This window comes from Euleptes europaea, chromosome 5, assembly GCF_029931775.1.
Source record: "Euleptes europaea isolate rEulEur1 chromosome 5, rEulEur1.hap1, whole genome shotgun sequence".
NCBI classification, from domain to species: domain Eukaryota; kingdom Metazoa; phylum Chordata; class Lepidosauria; order Squamata; family Sphaerodactylidae; genus Euleptes; species Euleptes europaea.
Window position 1 is genome coordinate 23,382,267 of NC_079316.1, and position 26,776 is coordinate 23,409,042.

The following is a 26,776-nucleotide window of genomic DNA, read 5'->3' on the forward strand; positions in this document are numbered from 1 at the left end:
CTGTTCTATGAAATTGACATCTTCTTCAGCAGAAAAAATGAACGCCACCAGAAAAAATGAACGGAACGCCTTCCGGATTGTGCTTCCGCGTTTTCACCCCTAGGGGCTTCATCAGCCCAGCCGCAACCTTGCAGCTCCTGGAATGTGACTCTTAGACAAAAGAGACCCCCTCACCTCTGCAGGAGTATATTGTATACCTTGCAGCTGTGGACAAGTTTACATCGGGACAACAAAACGCAGCATACAAACAAGGATAAAAGAACATGAAAGATACTGCAGACTTGGCCAACCTGAGAAATCAGCAGTGGCTGAACATGGACTGACACAAACAGGACACAGGGTCTTATTCCAAGACACTGAAAGACTGGACAATTCTATCAACTATTTTGTCAGATTGCACAGAGAAGCCATTGAAATTCATAAACATCAGCACAACTTTAACAGAAAAGAAGAGAGTTTAAGAATGAATAAGGCTTGGCTTCCTGTCCTGAAAACCTCCAGACTAACAAAGACTACAGTCAACAATAGCCATGCAGATTAGCTTTGGATTTCACACATCAACAGATCACTTCAGGATACAATGGTTCCATATTAACAACATACCACACCCTCATTAGCACATTATCTTGATACTTACAGGACAATGATTAGCACATTACCTTTGATACTTTTTGCAGGACAATGATTCAGCTCAACCCAACCCCTTTCTGACTATATATTACTCTTCCTACACACTTGACACTGAGAGACACTGTCCTTCAGTGTTACTCCTCTGAAGATGCCTGCCACAGCTGCTAGCGAAACGTCAGGAAAGAAAATACCAAGACCACAGTTACACAGCCCGGATAACCTACAAGAACCAATGAACTCTGACCGTGAAAGCCTTAGACAATATTTTGAAGCTTGAATGACATTAAGACATTGAGCGTGGTGGAGACGGAAAAAAACCTACAGCAACTATGTTCTCATGTTAAGACACTGATATAAAATTCAACCTGCTGGCTGCAAGCTAAGTGCTGTTGAGAAGGAAATGTTTAACATATGTAGGAACTGCTCCATAGCTAAGTCCATTCCCTGAGTAATTGTTAGGAGAGGCCATCTGTCATGCCATATGTCCAACCCTGTATCTGCCACCTGTGCATTGTGTTTGAGAGATTGCACTGGGGGAAATGGTGAGATGCGATTAGATGGTTCCTTACTTCATTAGCTGAAATGCTCTTGAGAGTCTGAGACATTTGAGATTTCTTATTGTTGACCATTTAACTAGTCTTTTATAAAGTGTACATGTTATCAGTTGAGTATGCTAAGTGGTGGAGTGCTTGCTGGTGCAGGACTAGGGTTGCCAACTCCAGGCTGGGAAATACATAGAGATTTTGGGGGTGGAGCCTGAGGAGGGCAGGGTTTGGGGAAGGGGGGACTTCACTGTGGTATAATGCCATAGAGTCCACCTTCCAAAGCAGCCATTTTCTCCAGGTGAGCTGATCTCCTTTGCCTGGAGATCAGTTATAATAGTGGGAGATCTCCAGCCACCACCTGGAGGTTGGCAACAGCAAGGTAGACTTTTCATTTAATAGTTTTTGATAACCTCTTCTCCTTTCTGTAAATGTATTCAGATAGCAAGGGAATAGTCTGTTGCTGGGCAGGATAGCTCTCTGTGTGTTAAGTTAGTAGGGGAAAAGTCATGGTGAATGATAATGGGAACTGGATGGAACTGCTGCGCTGTACTGACTCTCTGTCTGTGAAACAATCAGATAAGCAAGGAATGTTGACGTGCCCTGTCAGAGCATGGATTTGGGATAAATATTTCTTCCCCAGTACAATTGGGGCTCAGTGATTTTTGCTTGCTAAAGCAGCTGGGCCCAGCTGCAAATAAAACTGTATCCTTGATAACGGTCTCAGGTCTCTCCCCCCCCCCCCACGAACCCTTTTCCCGCAACACTATGTGGGACAAATCAGCTTCTTAGTGGTGAACACAACCTTGAAAAGGATTTGTTCTATTTTTCATCCAGGTGTTTTGTTCTTATGGACATTGAATTTCACATTAATTTAGAAGCAGAACCAAAGGGATCAAGAGAAAATGTCCCTCCCATTTTCCCCAGGGGCAACCACTACAACAAGGGGGAAAAACAAGTTCAATAGGTATGCTACCTAATCCTTGAGTACCAGATCCTGTCTTTAGCCTGAGAAGCAAGAATGCTGGGAAAAGTGCCCTCATGCCTTGCAGCATAAAAAAAAAAAACTAACAAAATAAGAGCAACAACTAACAAAGTAGCATTTCATTTGCTTCAAAAATTACAAAACCATAGCTTAAGATTTGACTAATCATGAAGGGATTTCTATATTTTTGTTTCCATAGTATGGAAGAAGAAGAGCTGGTTTTTATATGCCAATTTTCTCTATCTTTTTTTTTTTAAGGAGAAGCAAACCAGCTTTCAATCTCTTTCCCTTCCTCTCCCCAAAACAGACACCCTGTGAGGGAGGTGAGGCTAAGAGGGCTTTAAGAGAACTGTGACTAGCCCAAGGTCACCCAGCTGGCCTCGTGTGTAGGAGTGGGGAAACCAACCCAGTTCACCTATCATGTGGAGGAGTGGGGAATCAAACCCAGTTCTCCAGATTAGAGTCCACCACTCTTAACCACTATACCATGCTGAAATAATTGGCTATCAGGTTTTTATGACTGCAGAAATCCTTTAAATACCTTAGTGTCAGCAGGGAATTTACGAAACATTCACCATGGGCATTCTCTGTTGTCTTCTATAAGTAATGGACTTCCTCATTTTGAAAAGCACCCAAATTTGAGCCGTCTATTAGAAATGTACCTATAATGATTGGGGAGGGGGGTTCATTTCACCTTTCCCCCCTTCCTACTGCAGACCCACATATTGTATCCGCAATAGGGTTGCCAGGTCCCTCTTTGCCATCGGCAGGAGGTTTTTGGGGTGGAGCTTGAGGAAGGTGGGGTTTGGAGAGGGGAGAGACTTCAATGCCATAGAGTCCAATGGCCAAAGTGGCCATTTTCTCCAGGTGAACTGATCTCTATCGGCTGGAAATCAGTTGTAATAGCAGAAGATCTCCAGCTGGTACTTGGACGTTGGAAAAGATCCAAACAGCACTACAAGGTAATATAAACACAAGATAAATTTATAAAGGTGCAGGTAAGTGCAAGGAGTGAACATATGTACAAAAATTAAGGGAAACACAATCAGGTTTTTTTTTAAACAATTAGCATAAATAGTCCAGCAAGATATGCAATATGACAAAAGAAATTGTCCAATGGATCACATAAAAACAATATAGCTATCCATGAAAGACTTTCCTGTACTTCTCGGTAGCTGGACACAAAATGTCAAAAATGAGGACCACAGCGAGGAGGTGCCAGAAGAAGTGCCCGGACGTGTCGTCTAGATCATGCACACGTTTCGCACATGGCTTCATCAGCTACACATATCTGCATAACATGATCAAAAAAGTATACCATGCTAATACAAAGATATCATGTCAATAAATAATTGTTTAAAAATATTAAGAGTTAAACCTTTATTTCACATTATATCAAAAATATTAATATTAAGAAACTATGCAACTACCATCATAAATATATATTAAAAAACTTACCAGAAAAATTTATAACAATCATATCAATTTCAAAGAGGGACCGAGAGGATTTCTATATAGGTCCCCAAAGCATATAATGAAACTGACAAGATGCGAGTTCAAATAGAAAGCAATGCAAGGAAATGAACAGCAGCTGGTGGAGCAGTGAAGAAAAATGCTTAAAGGAGAAAACTCCTTATAAAAAACAAGAGTAATCCAATTCATTATTTAAACCATTGGGGGACAAGGATCCCATGAGAAATATAAGTTTAGTTTCCATTTGATGTAGTATTTTTTGTATATTTTGGGAATCATAGGGACGACCTTGATACTGCCACAAGACGCAGAAAGACATGTCATTATCTCGGTGTCCTTTATCAATAAAGTGCCTCAAGATTTCCGGAGCGGATCCTAGACCGATGCTCTGAAATTCTTGTTCTAATAGGTCTAATTGTGCTGCCAATATAGGAAAATCCACATTTACATAAGATATAATAAACGACCTGTTTGGAAGAACAGTTAAAGAACTGTCTCAAAGTAAACCTGAAACCAGTAACCGGGGAGATAACCTCTTTGAGGGTAAGACATAAATTACAAACTGAACAGGAGCCACATGGATAATGTCCCAAAGTGTGTGGTAAAAAATGGGACGTTGGAGAAGGCTCCTGCAAAGGAGTGTCTGTGTGCACTAATTGGTCTCGAATGGTCCAGGGACGGCGAAGTCCACACAAAGGCGGGGTTTGGCAGCCTGGTATGCATTGTATAAGGTGCCAATGTTTCTTAACTATTTTATTGATCATATTAGACTTGGAGCTGAATTGTAAGGACCAAGTGACCCCAGATCGGGAGTTGCGAGGTTGCTGGGAAGTAAATAGTGCCCCTCTGTCTAAAGAATCGGCTCTTGCCTTGGCTGAATGTAAAACGTGGTCCGGATAACCCTTGTTCCGCAAGGCATTTTGCAGCTCACGGGCAGATAGTTGAAAATCACTGTCCAGAGTAGAATTACGTTTTAGACGTAAGAAATGGCTATAGGGGAGATTCTTGAGAAGGTGGGGTGGATGACAGGAAGAAAAATCTAGACCAGCAGGCTTGGAGGACGGCTTCGTATATGGTTTGAAAAATAAAGTGGAGTCCTGAGCTAAAGAAACTTCAAGATCTAAATAAAAAATGGAGGAATCACTGACGGTCCCTGTGAATGATAATTGGGGATGAAGAGTATTAATCCATTCTAGGAACAAGGTGTAGGTTGTAATAGACCGGAAATTGAATATTAGGTCATCCACAAAACGTTTGTAAAATAAAATATCCTGAGAAAAAGGGTTATGTTGAAATAAAAATCTGTTTTCAAAATAAATCATGAAAATATTGGCTATAGAAGGGGCGCATGCAGCACCCATGGAAACTCCATTAACTTGTAAGAAAAATTGGCAACCCTAATCCACACTGTCCTCCAACCCCCAGGAATAGCTTTTTAGCGATGGTAGTAAAAAGTGGAAGTGGGAAAGGCAAAAGATTTTTGAAAAATTAATTAACCTGCTCTGTTGGAAAGAGATCTGCAGTGGAACATAGGCATGGCCTTAAAAGCCATTTTGTTTCTTGATTTGGCTGCTGTTGATGTTTCTTTTGTTCCTTTTATGCTATTTTTGTTACATTTAATGAGTACACAATTAATACAAAGCAATGTTGAACAATGCATTTACTTAAATGGGGAACTTTGGTGCAAGGAAAGTATAAGAACATAACAAAGCCCCTGCTGGATCAGACCAAGGTCCATCAAGTCCAGCAGTCTGTTCACACAGTGGCCAACCAGGTGCCTCTAGGAAGCCCACAAACAAGATGACAGCAGCATTATCCTGCCTGTGTTCCAAAGCACCTAATATAATAGGCATGCTCCTCTGATCCTGAAGATAATAGGTATGCATTATGACTAGTATCCATTTTTACTAGTAGCCATGAATACTCCTATTCTCCATGAACATGTCCACTCTCCTCTTAAAGCCTTCCTTGTTGGCAGCCATCACCACATTCTGGGACAGGGAGTTCCACATTTTAACTATACATTGTGTGAAGAAATACTTCCTTTTATCTGTTTTGAATCTGTCACCCTCCAGCTTCAGAAGATGACCCCACATTCTAGTCTTATGAGAGAGGGAGAAAAGCTTCTCCCTGTCCACTCTCTCCATACCACGCATAATTTTGTAGGCCCTTATCACGTCTCCCTCCCCTTAGCCTCCTTCTTTCCAAGCTAAATAAAAACTTGCAAGGGAGAAATGGAATATAAATGGAAACATATGAATCAAATAAGCCAGCTTTTGAAATTCCATCTCATTCTTCCTGCAAACATATTGGGTTCTATGCTGGAAAATGATCCAAGAAATAAAGCCTAATTTTGATATGATTAAGGAGTAGGGTATAAAAATCACTTGTGGTTCTGTTAGCCTGTAGTTCTCAGAACATTGAAAGTTGGCCTAGCCACTGACATAAAGCTGGCAAAATAAACCTTACTGACGTTTAATAAAGCCTCGTTGCTCCTAACTCTGAAAAGGTCATAAATCTGAAAGATCTTTATCTTCCCCAGCCACCAACATTCTTACAACCCACAACCCCCAAAATTATCTTTGTAGGAGGAAAAATCCTTTCCAAATCACATTATTTCTACAGATTGGTTGATTAAAGTTCCCCCAATGCTTGCGAGAAGATGCTGCTGGTGTATTATAATCACATACTACTTCAGCTTCAGTAATTAGCTTGGAAGGCAGATACACCTTGGCATGCTACCTAATCCTTTCAACGGGTACCAGATCCTGTCTCTTGACCAAAGTACAAATTAGATGTTCCTTCTCCATTAAACCTTAAACTCAGCAACAACTGAATGGAAAGTTAGTCTGAACAGCAATTAAAAATGAATGCAAATTATTGTTTGCTTTTTAGAAAAAGACACAGAGTCAATTAGCATTATAATCCTGCTGGGTCCATTAGAAGCCAAGATTCCAGATCTTTGGCAGTGAACCATAATGAATGGCTTCATTGACTCCTTTTTTTTCCTTTCCTTTTTGGCCTGTGGACATAAAAGTCAATGCAACTACCTGAGATGAATCAACAAAATATTCTCAACCATAGGTCTAGAATGGTGCATTTAAGGTTAAAAAAGAGAGAGAAATTAGAATGTTTTAGATAAATTGGTTTTTCTAGAAATTACAATTTATTTGTAGCAGTTAGAAGAAGAAGAAGAGTTGGTTTTTACCCCCCAATTTTCTCTATCTTGTAAGGAGTCTCAAACTGGCTTCCAATCACCTTCCCTTCCTCTCCCCACAACAGACACCTTGTGAGGTAGGTGGGGCTGAGAGAATTCAGAAAGAACTGTGACTGGCCCAAGGTCACCCAATAGACTTCATGTGTAGGAGCAAGGAAAAAAACCCAGTTCATCAGATTAGGGTAAGCCCTGGTTAGTATTTGGATGGGAGACCACCAAAAAATACCAGGGTTGCTGTGCAGAGGAAGGCACTAACAAACTACCTCTGTTAGTCTCTTGCCATGACAACCCCCCAAAAGGGGTCGCCATAAGTCGGCTGCGACTTGACGGCACTTTACACACACACACACACCAGATTAGAGTTTGCTGCTCATGTAGAGGAGTGGGGAATCAAACCCGGTTCTATGTTTGTATCTATGTATTCTGGCATTACCTGAAACTAACTTCCATTGGAATCGAACTCAGGTCATGAGCAGAGCTTGGACTTCAGTACTGCAGCTTACCACTCTGCACCACAGGACTCAAGGTTGACTCAGCCTTCCATCCTTCTGAGGTTGGTAAAATGAGTACCCAGCTTGCTGGGGGTAAAGGGAAGATGACTGGGGAAGGCACTGGCAAACCACCCCTTAAACAAAGTCTGCCTAGTAAACGTCGGGATGTGACGTCACCCCATGGGTCAGGAATGACCCGGTGCTTGCACAGGGGACCTTTACCTTTTATTCTGGCATTAACTCTTCTGAAGATGGGTAGGATGAAATAAGTGAAAGATGGTGTTTATAATTCATTAGTAAGATTTGCAACCCAGACTTAGTGGAGTCTACCAGTAAAGGAGTTTCATTCTCCTTCTTCCAACTTTAGATTCAAATTGCAACATTTTTTCAAATTGTGCCACTAGCAGAGTGGTTTATGCCATCACCTGCGCATGCACAAAACTTTACGTTGGTAGCACAATGCGCCCTATACGACTCCGGATGGGAGACATCGCTCATGGATCAGGGCCCAAGTTCAAGACGTCTCTCATTTCCTCGAAAAAAAGCATAATGAAAACGATCTAAGGTTCTTTGTTGTCTGGGTATACAAAGGACATCAATACAATTCAAATAACATACAAAAATTTTTATTGCAACAAGAAATTAAATATATACATCTTATCAAAACATTAGCACCTTCAGGACTAAATACAGATTTTGATTTATCTTGTTGCTTATAAACATTTTATTAATTTTATTAATTTGACCTAGCCTTTTTAACACAATTTACAATTTATATTAGACATGGTCCCTTTAATACAACTAACACCAGGAACTCAGAGCCAGAAAAATAAGTTAAAAGTTAACACCTGTGAATAGAAGCTTTACTCAGAAAGTGCAAGCGACCATTACACAGGCAAGAATCAACTCGCTGACTACTATGTAGCATTAAGAAAATAACAAGGTAATACAATTTACTTTATTTTATTTACCACTATGTGTTTGGCAATAGAAATTTTAGTAACCATACATTTTAATAGATTGGGCACTTAGGCTGAAGAAGCCATTACTGGTGAAAGCGTCTATTACCTGGAAGACGTTTCCATTTAACATTAAGTGCCAGCTTGGTTCTCGTTTGAATCTCCTGCAGCACACGGCCAGCGGATTACAGAGTCTGATTCTTGACACGGACTCTATGAAAAATCTACAGGAATCTTTTCCACTTTCTGGACTAGCTCTTACAAAGACTGATATTATAACTGGAAAGTCTTAAGATCTAGAGAGAAACATTAGACATAGGTTTGTTGTATATGATGTTCTTTGACTTGTTCTTTGATACTTGTACTATGTTCTTTTGTTTGACTATCACTCACTTGTAGATATTGTTTGCACTACTTTTTGTATTGACTATCTCCTTTTGAATATATGTATAGAATTGAGCCTAGTGTTGATTATTTCTGCATAACCTCCAGATAGTAGCTGGAGATCTCCCATTATTATAACTGATCTCCAGGAGACAGAGATCAGTTCCCCTGGAAAAATGACTGCTTTGGCAATTGGACTCTATGGCAATTGGACTCTAGGGCACTGAAGTCCCTCCCCTCTGCAAATGCTGCCCTCCTCAAGCTCCACTCCCCAAATCTCCAGGTATTTCCCAACCCAGAGCTGGCAAACCTACTTCATGTCTAAATGGTCCATGGTTGGCATAAAGAACTATACAGCCTATGATTGGATTATCCCTGATTTACAATGCCAATAAAGTAATGGGCCAAGCCAACATTTTATCAGAATGCATTCTGCAGCATGATTGTCATGTGAATGGACTAATCTTCTTTATGTTATTAATTATGGTAAACCTGATGTTAGTTGATAATGGCTACTTCCTTACAAAATCAATAAATGTAGGTGACATATGGAAACATCTTAATCAAAATCAAATTGGGGGGGGGCACTGACCTGATCCTTATGCATCAGTTATTTCTTTGGCATTGCACAACATCAGTATTGATACCAATCGATCAGTATTATTCTAAGGCGACATACTAATTTTGTAAAATGAATCTATGACAATTATATATTCATTATAATTGAAGGTCCAAGGGGGGGCGGATTCTGTAGACTCTTCCGATAGAAGAGTAAATTACTTTCTTGGAACCATTACAAAGACCTGAATTAATTACCACTGAGATGCACATTAGTGGATTAATATGAACTTTTAATTCCACCTTCTGAGTTAATTGACTTTCAAACACAGGCAGTGACCTTATTTTAATGGGCATGTTAGAAGCCTGTAAAGTGTTACAATGCAAAATGTACTTACATAACCAAGGACTACAGGACAGGGCTGAGATCAGTCATGTGCAACAACAACAATCACTTGTGATTCTTGAACTTCCTTGATAATTGCATGGCAAAGACAGAATGCCACATATGGAACTAGGAAGGGCTACTCATTAGAAGAGGACAAAGGTACTTCAGGCTGAGAGAGAGAGACTGGTGTAGCATCACACAGTGGCTTCATGATTGAACAGTCATTGGGGTTGTGCATATCGATAAACCAGAACAGAAAGTAAACCCAGAAGTAGCTGTTTTGGTAATATTCGGACTTACTGAATGCCAAAACCTGGGGGTATCCCCAAAGCCGAATAGTCTACTCCTGAAAAAGCTGAATAAATATTCCGCTCTTCAGGTTTTGCTATTCCCCTTTGCACAGGCACGGCTCTGTGCTTTCTCCTTTTCTTTCTTTCTTTTTTTGAATTGTTTTGTTAGGGCACCATAGTTGGGGCCCTTTTGAGGTGGGGGGGTTCCGGAAATCAGAGCCAACTTGGTTTGACCAACCTTCCAACCACACAACTATCTATCCATCACCATTCAGTGGGTTAATTTGGATAAAGCATATGCATAAAGCATAAGGGTTATTTAAAAGACAGGGCTCACCAAGTCCCATCCGGAGGGATATACCCTCCAACTAAAAAGGGCCAGCTTCGACTGCTGCAACCACCAGGCTTCCAAAGGAGACTCCTCACCCGACCAGATCAGCAATCTCCTTCAGACAGCACCCGTGGTCAAGACTTTGGCTGGCTCTGATCTCACACACACCCTGAAAACCTGCTCTGAAACTGAAGGTCGCCCCGAGTAGAGGCTTCGTTTTTCCACACCGTGACCATCTCTTGAAATCAGATTTTTGATTACAATAAAGGACTGTTCACAGGATGTCATTTGCCACCAAAAGAAATGTTTTTTTGTGCCTTATTTCTCTTGCATTTAAGACTTTTTCCTCAGATTGGAAGCTCATTTTCGTGGACATCATGCTATGTGCCCCAGATACAAAGGCAGTCCCCAGACTTTGAGGTGCTAGCCTACCAGTCGGCGCTTTCTGCCAGTTCTTGGCAATGCTGAACTTCTGAAATTGAAAACTGATGGACAGCTTGGCTCACAAATGCCTGGAGGATGTGGGCAACCCCTTTGCAGGCCCATAAAACTGGACCCCCTGTCCCAAACTTCACCAGACTTTGGTGACCATCTAATGAGAGTCCCTTGCAGCCATGCTGCAAATTTGGGGACTCCACCTCCAAAAATGCCCCCCAGGAGCTTCAAAAAATTCTTCCTAGACTATATTGGGCCCGAATTTTTTGGTAAACCTGGAAATAAGCCGAATACTGACATTTACTGGTATGCATATTCAGCTTATTCCAGGTTTACCAAAAAAATCAGGCCCAATAAACCTGAAATTTACAGATTTATTTTTTAACAACTCTATCAGGCATTTGAACCTAATTAGACTTTCTAACCCCAATGTCATACTAAACCTTTCAGTGCAAAAGATTATCAACTTCCATCTTTCTCATTTCTCCCCCAAATATAGTTCCTGTTGTCTAACAAAAAGTTACTACAGATTAAATCCTGGGGTCTTTTTGGATTAGAACATTGTGCTTTACAAACTATGCTGATCATCGTAGAACAGCCAAGAAATTACTTTCATTGGTGGTCTACTGCAAATTCCATAATGGCCTTGAGAGGGTGAAAGGGATAGTGTCCCCCCCCCCCAAGGATGTAAAATACATTTTCATGTTTCTTGTTTGGACCTGAATCTTGTGGATTCTTTTATGTGGCAGGATGGGATAGCAACCATCTAACACATTTGACCCAACTCAAGGATCAAGGAGAAGCACATTTCTGTCCTATTTCTACCATCTGGCTTTCCTATCATCCATTTTCCTCTTTTTTGTTGTTTGCTTTTCTGTTACATTCCAGCTGTCTCTCCATCCCTGGACTCTAAACCCCCGAGAAGAGAAGAAGGGTAAGGATGATAATGCAGGAAGTGAACCAGCAATCCGTTCTTGCAAACTGGTGTACTTCCTGTGTCAATTCTAGGAGGCTGAAGATCAGTGGGAAATACACACAAAGGTGAAGGGTTGAGGAAGTCTCTATCAGGCTCTCTAGTGATCTGTCTGTACTCATATAACTATATTTGCATGGTGGTCTTGTGTTTGATAGATTAGAAAACTACTAGTTTCACAAGAACTTTAAGATTATTTCCTTGCATAGACGGAAATCATAACCCATAAATGAATTTATTGTTGGGATTATGGTATGATCATCATACACATACACACACATTTACATATATATATATATATATATATATATATATATATATATATATATATATATATGTGTGTGTGTGTGTGTGTGTGTGTGTGTGTACAAATTTACTGTAGCAGAGATGCATAAGGCAGAAAATTAAACAAGTTCATCTAATGCCTTAATATTTCATTAAATTGTTTTTTAATATTGTATGACATGATTTCCAAAGTAATTCAGCGTTTTTCAACACACCAACGTCCCTTCACAGAGCTTTAAAGGAGAACTCTTTTATCCCCCCCCCCCATGGAGATAGAAGTGTCGGATGCAGAGTAAATTTTCTATCAGCGGAACATAACTTTCCTGCCTTCCCCCTCCCACTGCAGCTTGCTGACCTCCATGGAATGCTGCTCCTGGAACAGCATCGGGAGGGAATGCAGCATGGTATATCCCGGTCTTGTCAGATCTAAGAAGAGAGAGCCAGCGTGGTGTAGTGGTTAAGAGTGGTAGTTTGGAGTGGTGGACTCTGATCTGGAGAGCCAGGTTTGATTCCCCACTCCTCCACATGAGCGGTGGATGCTAATCTGGTGAACCAGGTTGGTTTCCCCACTCCTACACCTGAAGCCAGCTGGGTGACCTTGGGCTAGTCACACTCTCTCAGCCTCACCTACCTCACAGGGTGCCTGTTGTGGGGAGGGGAAGGGAAGGTGATTGTAAGCCAGTTTGATTCTTCCTTAAGTGGTGGAGAAAGTCGGTGTATAAAAACCAACTCCTCCTCCTCCTTCTCCTTTTCCTTCTTCTTCTCTTGGATGAGAGACCACCAAGGAAGACTCTGCAGAGGAAGGCAATGACTAACCACCTCTACTCCTCACTTGCCTTAAAAGCCCCTTGGTGGGATCAGTTGCGATGGCACTTACATATATAGGAATGGCATCAGAGTTGGTCTGCAGCGAGGAAGGGAAATCAGTGAAATGCCAATTCTGTTTTGATCCAACCCAACATTATACAACCTGAGCTCAAATGATTGACCCATAGGATTTAGATTCTCTGTAAAACTAATGTTACCATAAAAGGTTTGACCCTGGTGCTGTTGAGCCAATAACCACACACCAAGTGGGTGAAAGGAATAAACATTTATTTCTGTGCACACAAATAAGGTGCCCCCCCCCCACTTCAGCTCAAGGGGCTGTTGAAGAGAGAAGCACACCGTCACTCCCAATCACAAACTATAGCATCTCATTTCCTCCTTCCATTATACATATTTGGAAAGCATGTTACTAATTGGCACATGTCATCATTATTATTCAAGCATGCATACAATTTGCTATGTTATATAATTGAACTCCCACTGTGATTGCACAGTCATCCTTGAAGGAAGACCACTTTGAAACACAAGAGGTGTGTTTTGGCTATCTTTACATCACTGAGTAACTCTCAGTCACTTTTCAAGCCTGATCTGTGCTTGTTGCAATCTTCCAGCTGTCCCTGTTATCTGTTATTCCCTATCAAAGCTATGAACCCTAGACACATCTATTATGCCTCCATCATACCTTTAGCTATGCACATTTGAGCCTAATGAAACCTTAAGGGTCTGAACCTTTATTTAGGGCCTGGCCCTTTCAGGTCTGGGTATCACTAATATATTGTTCCATGGCAAAAGTGGCTTTGTAACAGCTCTGTTAGGTATCTGAACCATGAAAAGACATCATTCCAACCTCCCACCCCCCCGCAATTTTCAGAAGTCAGGAGATCTATCAGTTGCCATCATTAAACACCACTGAACATGGATAGAAATCTCACTCCCTCAGTGGAAGTGGTAGCAGAGGCAGACATTTAAGGCCTACTGCTGCAATACCATGTAGATGTTGTTGATAGACCAGCAATGCTGAGTGCCGGCCAAGCTGATAACAATATTTATGCTTGCCAGGTCCCCCTTCCTTACCGGTGGGAGCTTCTTTGGGCCAGTGCCACTGAGGACGATCCGCAACTGCAAAGCGCGTGCAGCGCTTTGACATCACTTCCGAGTTTAACCTGGAAGCGCCGGCATCGCGTGGGACGCTCTAGCGCATCCCTTGAAAAACTTTACAGAAACCATAGAGTTTGGAGGGGAGAGCGCTAAAGCGTTGCCAACACTTCTGGGGTCAACTCAGAAGTGATGGCATCATGCCGTGCATGCACTGCACACGCAGATTGCCACCCCCCCGCAGCTGGCCTACAATATTGGATAGACGCATGGGGACCTGCTAACTATTTGTAAATTTGCATTGACAAGAGGGGGTGCTAACACTGCTGTGTCTCTCCTGGTACTTTCTGGCGGATTCCTCTTCCCCTTTGGTAGTGTTACGTGCTTGAGCAAACTGACACACGGACCATACTTTAATCTCTCTGCTTTGATCACACACTTGCACACTGGTTTCCTTTTGGACATTCAACTGAACTCTTTGTCGGCACTGTTTTGTTTTCCTGAGCACCAGTTTGTTTACCGGATAAGACAATGAATTCATAAAACGGTTGTATCTTCCAGCACTTCATATCCCTGTCAGAGAGCCAAAAGCAGATTTTTATCACTCCCTTTCTGTAACCCTCTGCTGTAATAAATGCCACCAAGCGAGATTGCAGTCTGTTGTTAAGTCATTCAGCCTAGCAGCAGTATTTTCTCTAATTAGAGAATCTACCCAGCCGGTGATCAACACATCTAATGAATGTACTAAGGAACTATAAGGAGGCAGGATTTTAAAGGACTTTCTCTAGCCAACAGATGTGAAAAGGAAACTTGGGAAATATCTGGAATGAAACTGGGAGCCGGTGCAACGACTGACAACAGAGATGAATCGGACCCTCTATAGCCGGTTCTGAAGCACAGATCAAATTTTAATATATTTCCCCCTTAAATGTCATTCTCTAATTGACACTATTGGAAAGGTGCTGTTTCCTTATTAGGTTCTTTCTCAGAGGTTTTCAAATGCTAACCACTTGGTGCTTGATAAGCCATCAAACGAGTCTACTTTCTCAGACAGATTAAAAGGCAAGACAAGAGCTGGTTGGCAGATCAATTTTGTTACACTGCTGCTTGGAAGCTGAGAAGCTTGTGACAGTTCAACTTTTTGGGTCTTCGTTTCCAGTCTGACCATGATAAAATTAATATGTCATTGATGTAAATATTACAGTTGAGTGGAAAGTAGTCTCACTGGTTTTTCAGAGAGATATCTGCATTGTCAAAAAGGAACACTCCTTCAACATTTTCCCTCCGTTTGTTGGAAAGTGCCTTCTCATTGTACTGCCTTCTTTCTGAATTTTTGTCTTTCTGAACTGATGTCCAGGGCTGCTAAGGGTTACCACAGTGCCCCCCCTCCATTTTCTTCTGCGTCCCTCTAACAATACACATGCCAAAACCAACTATTGTATGAAAACAAATCATATGACATGGCTGGCTCCATGGTCCCCCGAGGTGACCAGGCCCCCATGAATTTTGTAGCCCCAGCCCCCCCCCTGGCCACATGGTATAGTGGTTCAGAGCAGTGGACTCTAATCTGGAGAACAGGGTTTGATTCCCCACTCCTCCACATGAAACCTGTTGGGTGACCTTGGGCCAGTCACAGTTCTCTCCAAACTCTCTCAGCCCGACTTACCCCACAAGTGTTTGTTTTGTTTTCATAGTGTCATCACAACGTATGAAAGGGGTGAGACAGGCACCCACCCTTCGGGCCTTCCACTACGCTGCAAGCCAGAATTAATTAAAAAAATTATAGGACAGCTTGAATGGGGTTTAGTTTCACTGTTTTAATTGTGTTTTAAATACCTTGTAAACTTGTTTAAATTAATTTAATATTCATATGTCAGTATTTTAACTATCTCCCCCCCCCCGCTTTTTATTAACTTTGTGGGGTTGAGCTGCCTGATCAGTCTTCTGTGGCTGCTACTATTATTATTATTACTACTAGACTGAGAGCCATCTTGGTATTTTATTGGGTATTTATTTGATACTCATTTATATTAATATGGGTTTGGTGATGATGATGTTTGTTTGCTGTTTTAAATCCGAGTTTTATGGTTTTATCTTTTTGGAATGTTGGAATCCGCCCTGAGCCTGGCTTGTCCGGGAATGAGGGCAGGTTATAAATTTAAACAAACAAACAAATAAATAAATTGTTAGACTTTTATCCCGCCCCTCCCCGACAAAGGTCGGGCTTGGGGCAGCTCACATCCAGCATAATAAGAATAATAATTCAAGTTCAATTAAAACAATGACATCATAATACATACATCATAATACATAGGGTTGCCAGGTCCTTCTTCGCCACCGGCGGGAGATTTTTGGGGCAGCCCAATATACCTAAAAGGGGTTTAAATAAACATTTTCCCTGTTAATCCACAATCTAATTAATCTGCAAGTCTACTAGTCCAAAATTTTATTTAGAAGTATTAACTAAATATATACGTTTTGAGAAGAGTGTGAATCAAATATAAAAAGAGGTGTCTGGATTCTGGAAAGGGAGACAGGGAAGACTGATTCAGATGACAGAGCATTAATCAACAGCAAATAGGGGACAGCAGGAGGATTACACAGCTGCTAGTCCCACCTTCCAGTAGAAAATAATTTAAGTGAAACTGTTTTCGGTTGTCTGTGCCTCCTTCAAGATCCCATGAAGTGCAGACAGACACCAGTCACAGCTTTTGTTCTCTCCCCAGTTCCATGTACCTTGGCAAAAGTAATGGCAACAAAATTAGGGGATACTCAGGTCTATGCTCCACTTTAGGATAGGGTTCATTTTTTTTTAATTTCCCAAGCAGTTTGAGATGATGGGATGAATGCCAAATATTTGGCATTCATCCCATCTAAAATTATAACATTAGGATTCGTAATATTCTGAATATGGCATTATTCAGTGAAGTCAAAACATTTCTGAATCCACATTGCGTATCCCTATGAATTTGGTTTTCTGATCTTAACTTTGGAAATACCCTCAGAGTGAATTAGCTAGCCCAGTTGGACCTTTTTTTTTGGGGGGGGGGGGTAGAACGCATACAGAAATGGCTGTATAACTAAGACATTATCACTTGTATGTTAGCAAGCAATTCCCCAAAGTACAACCAGTTACCACTTACGGTTTATTTTCTGTAAACAAAACTCAGATAGGGTAGAAAATAATCCTGAAATCCATGCATTTGTCCATTGGGGTAGTTTTTTTAACCCCACACTAGGGTAGAAAATTACCCCAACACACACACACACACACACACAAAGGTAAAGACTATTAATTCAAAGGAACCACATGCAAAAAGGGAGAGTTGAATCTATATGAAAGAAATATTCTGCTTCACAGCAGTGTGTGAGTTCAAGCTATGGCTGACTTACTACTGTGAAACGTAATCATACTTGCCTCCATTCCATTCCTCTAATAGAATTAATGCTCCAAGAATGATCCTCCAGTTGTTTTTAATAAGAGCTGGAGAAGAATAACTTCTCCTTACATGCCCCCACCCTAACTTCTTGCTTAACAGTCCGGTGGTGGTGGTGGTGCTGGAGGAGGAGGAGGAGGAGGAGGAGAAGAGTTGGTTTTTATATGCCAACTTTCTCTACCTTTCAAGGAGAATCAAACCAGTTTACAATCTCCCTCCCTTCCTCTCCCCACAAGGTGTCTGTGAGGTAGGTGAGGCTGAGAGAGCTGTAAGAGAACTATGACTAGCCAAGGTCACCCATCTGGCTTCATGTGTAGGAGTGGGGGAACCAACACAGTTCACCAGAGTCCGCCACTCATGTGGAGGAGTGGGGAATCAAACCTGGTTCTCCAGATTATAGGCCACCACTTCTAACCACTACACCATGCTGGCATATACCCTAGATGCAATATATGTAAGTTTTTAAACAGAGAACCCAGAGACACACTGAGATCTTCAGCAGAAGAAATAGTTGTATAACTGGAATATATATCAGCAATACGGTTTTTCATTAGTTTGTCTCAAAGATTCATTAATCTGTTTCCAATCTGTTTCCACACAGTGCTCAGAACTAGGATGGAATAAGAGAAATTTAAGATGGAAGAGAATCAATTGCATCATCTAATCTCTTTCTCTTTTCTACAGTTCAATTCTCTATCTGTTACCAGTACTTAATTCAAAGTAAATACGCCAGCGGTTGCCCCTTTCTCTGTGCTGAAACAAGGCTACAAGCCTATTTCCTGCATTTATTGTCTATGGATGAAGTTAGAACATCACATTTATTTTCTCTGTGATAGAGTGTGTTGGAACAGATTCACACATACATTTTCACAGTACAGAATTGCAGAATTTGCCAGTCCAGATAGCAGATTTGTGTTCTCCATTTTTGGTCCCATCTTGAACTTTGAAAATGGAGTCAAAAAGATATGAAAGCTTCTGGAGCCTGTTAAACTCCCAATAAAATTATTATTAGAAGAAAAAGTGTTGGTTTGTATATCCCACTTTTCTCTACCTTAGGGAGTAGGGTTGTGCATATTGATAAACCCGAACTGAAAATAAACCTGAAAAAGGCCTTTTGGCATATTTCCAGTTTAATTAAAGCCAAATATTAAAACTGGGGATAAAACTGAAGCCGGAGAGCCGACTGCTGAATCAGCTGAAGAGATATACTGCCTCTTTTGGCTTTCCCCAGGCTTTTCCCTTTGGGAATTTTTAAATTAGTTCTTGGGGAGGCATTTTTGGAGGTAAAAGGAAAGGTAAAGATCCCCTGTGCAAGTACCGGGTCATTCCTGACCCATGGGGTGACGTCACATTCTGATGTTTACTAGGCAGACTTTGTTTTCGGGGTGGTTTGCTAGTGCCTTCCCCAGTCATCTTCCCTTTACCCCCAGCAAGCTGGGTTCTCATTTTACCAGCCTCGGAAGGATGGAAGGCTGAGTCAACCTTGAGCCGGCTACCTGAAACCAACTTCTGTCAGGATTGAACTCAAGTTGTGAGCAGAGCTTGGACTGCAATACTGCAGCTTACCACTCTGCGCCACGGGCCTCCTTTTTTTGGAAGGTAAAGTTCCCAATTTTTAGGGTAGTTGCAAGGGACTCTCCTTGCGTGAACCCCAAAGTTTTGTGAAGATTAGGTCAGGGGGTCTAATTTTATGGGGTCCTGAAAGGTTGCCCCCTCCTCCAAAGAGAAGCATTTTTTTCTCTATGGAGGAGGGGGTCAACCCCTTCGGGACCCCATAAAATTGGACCCCCTCTCCCAAACTGGTCCTAAAAGTCTTAACATTTGCTACATGCCTCCTGGTACATACCATGAGTCTCCCCACTGTCCCAGGCCCCTTAGATAATCACAGGAAGGTAGCAGGGCAATGTGAGATGTCCAATTTGTGCTGGGGCAAGTTTGAAGTTCCCTAACATCGCTTACCCTTCTGATAAGTGTGAGAGGCCTTCCTCTAGTCTGGATTTTCTTTTAATTGGGGCATTTGTACTATAAACTCTCTTCAGGAAGCAGACAACATACAAAAGATAACCAAGAGGTAAAAAAAAAAACAGGAATATTGTGATATCATGTCAAGCCACAATAACATGGAGGCTTTCAGACCTAACATGAAACTGTGGATTATTTTAGCTACGGTTAGTTTGTGAAACCAAGATGCTTTGTGTTGAAGACATTAGCTAATGAGCTAGTATCGTCAAATGCCTTGTGTTGAAGACAGTCAGAATTAAGCCAGTATATCCTTGATCCTATGTCACATGTAGCTATATCTAATAATAAACTAACTTCAAACCATAGATTTGGATTAACCCTAACCAACCATAGATATTGGACTACTTTTGGACAATGACACTAATCGCAGATAATGTAATTAAATCATGATTTTTGTGCAGTGTCTTAACAAAGCCTAAGTATATGCTCCTATTTGTTGAATCGTAGAAGACAAACCTTCAAATCCCCTTTGTGAAAAGCAGTTTTGGAAAATTCAATTTTGAAATGCAATATTAATCCCATGGAAGATCTGTTTTATGTATCTTTCAGGTTTCATTAAGATCCTTGGAGAAAGAACATTATTTTCTTATATGTTTATGTAATGTATCACTATTCTCTGACCTGGATCTATGATAAAATTGCACGGATTATTAAAACATTCTAAAATCCAAGAGTGGGTAAGGAAAATGAGCTAATTAAAAATGCCTTAATTTGGCAGGTGCTTCAGTTTTTTGAACTTGCATGAATGGAAAAAAATTCTAAGTGATTTGCACAGTGTCCTTTTGTTTATCAAGAGAAAGACAGGGTCCAAAATTCCATCTTTCCGTTACAATGTTTGTTACTGGGTGCCATTCTTGCATTATTACACCAAAAAGTGAAGATTAGTCAGGATTGCCGGCCAATTATGGATGACCAGAATTATTCCTTGTTTACCCCCAACTCTCCTCTATGCTACATTCCATTTCTTCTTATTCTGATTTAAAAACCAAAATCCCTAAAGTCATTCCATTATTGAGTTACACACAATTTGTGTCTGTGTGTGGGGGGGAAACAGCTCTTTCAGTTCATTGGCATCTTCTTATCCTCCTATATTTCCCAAAAATACCTTGATGAAACAATGCATTAAAGTAACCTTGATGTGACTGCATGCATGATGGCATCAAGATTCTTCTTGTGTAATGTTTTCCTGAAGCACAATGTAAATGAATTAAAAATAAATGAAAATTGTGGCAAACTGCATGTGCTTAATGCTCTGCACAAAATTCATAAATAAGGAACAAAACAATGAAGAATGCTTATAGCAGTGGTTATACTTCTGAAACCAGTCGTTCATAAGTCCAAAATCCATGGAGAATTTCAGATGGGGCAATTTCAAAAGCAAGCCTTTTAAAGGTCCACACCACCAGGGTCATCTCATCCAACCCCCTGCACAATGCAGGAAATTCACAACTACCTTCCCACCTCCAGTGAACCCTACTCCATGCCCAGAAGGATCCGTGGCCAATCTGGCCTGTATAAAAATTGCTTGCTGACCCCAAAATGGTGATCACCATTACCCTGGGCATGTTAGAAAGAGCCACAAGAGCAGAGCACTGATGATACCCTTCCTGCTCTCCCTCTCACAATCTGCCTATGTTTGCAGAATCAGCATGGATGTCAGGTGGCTATCTAGCCTCTGCTTCAAAACCTCCTTGAAAATCTTGATGGGCATGTGTACCTGCTTGCTGTTGTTTATGCATATCACTATTTGCGTGTGTTAAGTCCTGATATACTAAGATCCTTTGAAACAGGCACACCGAAATATCGTGCTGCTTACAAGATCAAACAGACACTTGGATTTAATTAATGCTAGTCTCCATCTGTGAGAGACAGAATTGAATGTTGCATTGGCTCCAGCTACTCCCCACCCACTATCTTCCAGTGCCACATTTGAATCTATGTAGCACATTATTCATATATTAACCTTTTTTAAAAAAAAAAAACTTAAGTGATTCCATAAATGTTATGTGACTTGCTTTGAAGTAACTGTACATTTTCTGTCTTTCACCAGCTGGCTTATGCTGGAATTAGGGGAGATGACTGTTGGTGTGACTGTTTAGAGTGTGAGCACCAAGGCCAAAGATTCCAGAGCAAAGGACATCAATGTGGAGTAGTAGTTAGGGTGTTGGACTAGGATCTGGGAGACCCAAGTTTGAATCCCCACTTATGCCATGGCAGCTTGCTGGCTGACCTTGGGCCAGCCTAACCTACCTCACAAAGTCGTTGTGGGGATAACATGAAGGAGAGGAGAATGATGTGAACCATTTTGGGTCCCCACTGGGGAGGAAGGCAGGCACCATCCCTGGCTCCCAACTGAAAAAAAGGAGATACCATGAAGAGATAGTTAGCTGAGCATTCCCACAAGAAGACTACAAGAACAAGGTAAAGAACATAAGAACTTAATAAAAGCCATGCTGGCTCAGACCAAGGCCCGTCAAATCCAGCAGTCTGTTCACACACTGGGCAACCAGGTGCTGCTAGGAAGCCCACAAACAAGATGACTGCAACTGCATCCTGACTGTGTTCCAAAGCTCCTAATATAATAGGCATGTTCCTCTGTTCCTGGAGAGAACAGGCATGCATCTCGACTAGTAGCCCTTTTGACTAGTAGCCATGAATAGCCTTCTTCTCCATAACATGTTCACTCCCATCTTACAACCTTCCAAGTTGGCAGCCATCACCACATCCTGGGGCAGGGAGCTCCACAATTTAACGAAGAAGTTGCTCAACTTGTGGGGGAAACAGCTGAAACCAAAAGTGATGATGCCATGTTGGCTCTTTATCAACTGCAAGCATCTGGAAGGTTGGGCAGAGCCCATCAACAGGTTCTGCTTCCTCAGAGGTCAAAAGAGCTTCTGGGTGTGGCTCATCCACTGGTTAGGATTGCTCCAATGGGCCCTTTGCACCACCACCCAGCAGGGAGTTGGGAGCAAAATGGGGAAAATGACCATCACCACCCCAATGCACAGATATCACTTCTGGAGCAACTGGAGGTGATGTCAGCACATCAGCAGTGCACTGTAGCATTCTGTCAAAACCCTATCACATGTGGCCTCCCTCCCTGAGCACTACAATCCCGAACACAAGGACACTTCCTACACATGTCAATTCCATGCTCATGAACTGCCAATTGCTTTTATTGTGGCCTTCTGTTTATGGCTTATGTGAAATCTGTTTTGAGTCATCTTGTGAGCTACTTTGAGTGCTTTGCAGAGAGAAACAGGCTAAAAAAAGATTTTAAATAAATAAGCATTATGTGCTAGCTTCTGTGTCACAGGAGAACATTGTCATCTTGCTAAATATGAAGTAAATTGCTAATTGTGGCCAGCATTAATTTTGTGTATCTGTTATTTTACCAAAGAAAACAATAGCAAGACTGCAAAAATTGGGTTTGGAGGAGGGCTTTTGCTGATTCCAGCACCAGAATCTGTTCAAGTGTCACAGAAAACCCTTTTAGGGAGGATAGCCCAATATCACAAGCTAAGCACGGTCAGCCCTGGTTGGTATTTGAATGGGAAACCACCAAGGAAGTCCAGGCCTGTGCGGCAGAGGCAGGCAATGGCAAACCACCTCTGAAAGTTCCTTGCCTTGAAAGCCCCAAGGGGTAACCATAAATCAACTGTGATTTGACTGCCAAAAAAACCCCAGACAACAACCAAACAACCCGAGCATCTAGGAAGCCACCAAACTATCCACTTACCTCAGTTGCCATCATTTAGCCCACCAGAAAAGACGGAGAATCCATGAATAGGATAATTCTCCTACAGAATAAAAGAGAATCTGAAGCATCACATACTTTTTGTAGTTTTTTGTTATTATAAAAGCAGCCAGCCAGCCAGCCAGATAGATAGATGAGTTGAAGGCTTTGTTGATCTGAAATATTCACACCATACCTCCCAGGTAAGTTAGTGATGTTCTTAAAGCAAGTGTTGTGTCCACTGTCTGACCATTGCTGTGATTGTTCCACAAAAAAACAAACACATGTGACACTGTGATGGTGGACTGCCTCCTCTCTTTCTTCACTTCTCCAATCAGAGCAAAGCATGCGTCCATGCATGTGTATTTATGATAACATCTAAATGAAATGTCCACATACAATGGCAGTATACCTCTAAATGTTAGAGGGTGAAGACAAAAATGGCCTTCTTATTGCTTGTGAGTTTCCAGGAGGCATTTGCATAGATTCCAGTGCACATTCTGTCTATCTATCTGTCTGTCTGTCTGTCTGTGTGTGCACAAGCACAAACGTGTATGTAGCAGGTTTAAGCAGATTCTTTGGCATCATTTCAGACACGCTTTCTAGTTAATTTCCCTCCTCTTTCAAGCTAAAAGTTCATGAAACTTTACAGGAAGCTTCACAGAGCAATGTGATAGGACGTTGGGCCTCCACTGCCATAAATCATTTTGAGCCACAAGGCCAGTTTTCACAAAAGGGCATCCTGACCGTACACAATACACAGATCTCTGTTTTTCAAAAAGGCAGGTGAAGTTCACCAAGCAGAGTCAAAGGCTGAAGTGAGTCTGTCAGAGTTCAATCTGGGGATTTTTTGAGGCGTAGAAAACATCTGTCACACAAGGAGCATTTTTAGAAGAAGAAGAAGAAGAGTTGGTTTTATATGCCGACTTTCTCTACCAAGTAAGAAAGACTCAAACCAGCTTACAAGCACCTTCCCTTCCCCTCAACAGATACCTTGTGAGGTAGGCGGGGCTGAGAGAGCTCTGAGTTGTGACTAGCCCAAGGTCACCCACGTGGCTTCATGTGGAGGAGTGGGGAATCCAACCCGGTTCTCCAGATCAGAGTCTACTGCTCCAAACTGCTGCTCTTAACTACAACACCACGCTTGGCCCAACTGGCCCAAGGTTAGCCAGTGAATTTCATGGCAACCACTACACCATGCTGGAATAGTGATGTAGTTTGTAATAGTCTGTGAAACATGTTAGGAAGTTCCCTCCCCCTATACTGCATTATTCATTAGATGTATTATAATATGTTCATTTTATTGCTTTCTAATTGTTTGATCCAGTTTATCAGATTATATTGTTCTTATTTCATTGTTCTCAAATGGCGAGTTTCGTTTCATTGCACTGTTTCTTGTGCAACCCTTTCTTGTAATTGACCTTGAATCTTAAAGGGAAAGGCAGATGATAAATGATGCCAAAAAAATAAAATAAACAATTTACTGACCACCTATATGTATATGACAATTGACAGGATAGATTTGAAACCACTGGTCCACAAGATGGTGGTTGTCACTCCAGTGTACCTAGGAAAGAATGTAAAACCATACATGAGCGTCTTTGAATTGTGCATCCTTAGCTGAGGTCAGATGGCTGACTATCTCAAGCTTCATAGATTTTTGTCTTTAGCACTTGGTTTATGACAGAATAAATTTCTACTAAAGCCATGGACGCATTGCTGGCTTTTTATCGGAACTGACATGCTTATGAATAGCAGGCTATTCCAGAAGTGTGGCTTCCTAAAAACATGTTATTTCTAAGCAGAATGGAAAGTAATAGACTGCAACCAGCCCTGTGACATAAGACAACCAACAACAAGATGTTTCACCTGGTTTAGTAAAGAGATGCCATCACGCACAATTTACATTGGACAGAGGCAATTGAAAAGACCAATAGTACATAAGCAGGAGAAAAAAACCCTCCAACAGGCTCAGTGAAAGGGTTGTATTCAGTTTTCTTGTGATGTGTACAGTACTGCAGCTAGTAATTTCAGTGCCCAGAGCAGAATTCCAATTCTATGTTATCTCCTCCTGCCCAAGACCAGACACTATGCATTTTTAAAAAAAACCCTGAATGCTTATAAGTAGTATGTGAAGAAGTATTAAGAGTCCCGTGACAGAGTAGTAAGCTGAAGTACTGTACTCAAAGCTCTGCTCATGACCTGAGCTCAATCCTCATGGAAGTTGGTTTCAGGTAGCCAGCTCAAGGTTGACTCAGCCTTCCATCCTTCCAGGGTTGGTAAAATGAGTACCCAGCTTGGTGAGGGTAAATTGTAGATTACTGGGGAAGGCAATGGGAAACCACCTTGTAAATATAGGCTGTTTATGCATGGGTATTTTCATTCATGTTTGCCCCTGGTCTGTCTCGGTTGTTGCTTGGAGTTATGCATGAGTTTTCCATCCATTAGAGATTACCTCACTGACAGCCCTCACATATCCTGGGACTTCCCATTCCTCTGTTAACCCGATTCTTCCATCTCCCTTGAGCTCAGCCCGGGTGAAATCCCCATGCATAAGGCAAATCGCGGGACACAGAAGCTTAGTTTTCTCACAGAAAGCATGCAGCCAATTACAAAGCAGCATGTAAAGAGGCGGGGATTCAAATGCTTCCTGGTTCCTCAGAGCTCTTTCTGAGCAGAAGAAAGGCTTTTAAAAACTGAGGCTTGGATTCCCCCTGCTTTCAGATTGCTCCATTTTTTGTTCTTAAAATGTTTTTTTATGCAGCAATTGGGTTTTGGGGGGATTTTCTTTCACAGTAAGCTCTACAAAGTAAGCCAATTACAAAGCAGCATTTAAAGGGGTGGGACTTGATTTGAGCTTGGAGACTGCTGGTGCAGAGATTCCCAACAGGAAGGTGTGGATCCAGCAAGCAACGAACCCCAGGTAAAACTGCCATGCATAAATGAGCTATGTCTCTTCAATAGGCCAGAGTTTTCTAGACAAGTAGTTAGGTGGGGTACGACTCATGCCATGCTATATTTAATTCTTACATATTTGAGAATGGATCCAGACCTTGCCAGGAAGCATTAGGTCCTGGCCCCAGTCAAGAAATGCTTCTGCCCCAAACTGGGAGCCCTAGTTTTTGCCCAAAGCTGCTAAGAAGAGGAAGAAGAGGAAAAGGAAGAGGAGTTGGTTTTTATATGCCGACTTAAGGGAGACTCTACCACTTTTCTCTACCACTTAAGGGAGACTCAAACTGGCTTACAATCACCTTCCCCTCCCCATAACAGACACCCTGGTAGGTAGGTGGAGCTGAGAGAGCTCTAACAGAGCTGTAACTTGCCCAAGGTCACCCAGCTGGCTTCATGTGTAGGAGTGGGGAAACAAATCCAGCTCACCAGATTAGCCTCCACCATTCATGTGGAGGAGAGGAGAATCAAGCCCGGTTCTCCAGATCAAACTTCACCGCAAACTCCATCTCATCTCATCTCTTGGGGAAAACTCCATCTCATCTTAATAAGAAGCCAGAATAACTAGTTTCACTGCTCAGTCCTTTAGCCACTGCTCACTCACCATTACCTTTATGGACTGGAGTGGCCCCTGTAGGGGGTGCCTGGTAATGTCTGGAATTAGTTAGAATGATTACGGACCTTCGAAGCTGAAATTCTATATATACTTTGTTGGAAGTAAGTTCCATTAAAAATACACCAAATGCGAAGTACTGTTGCCAGCCCTAT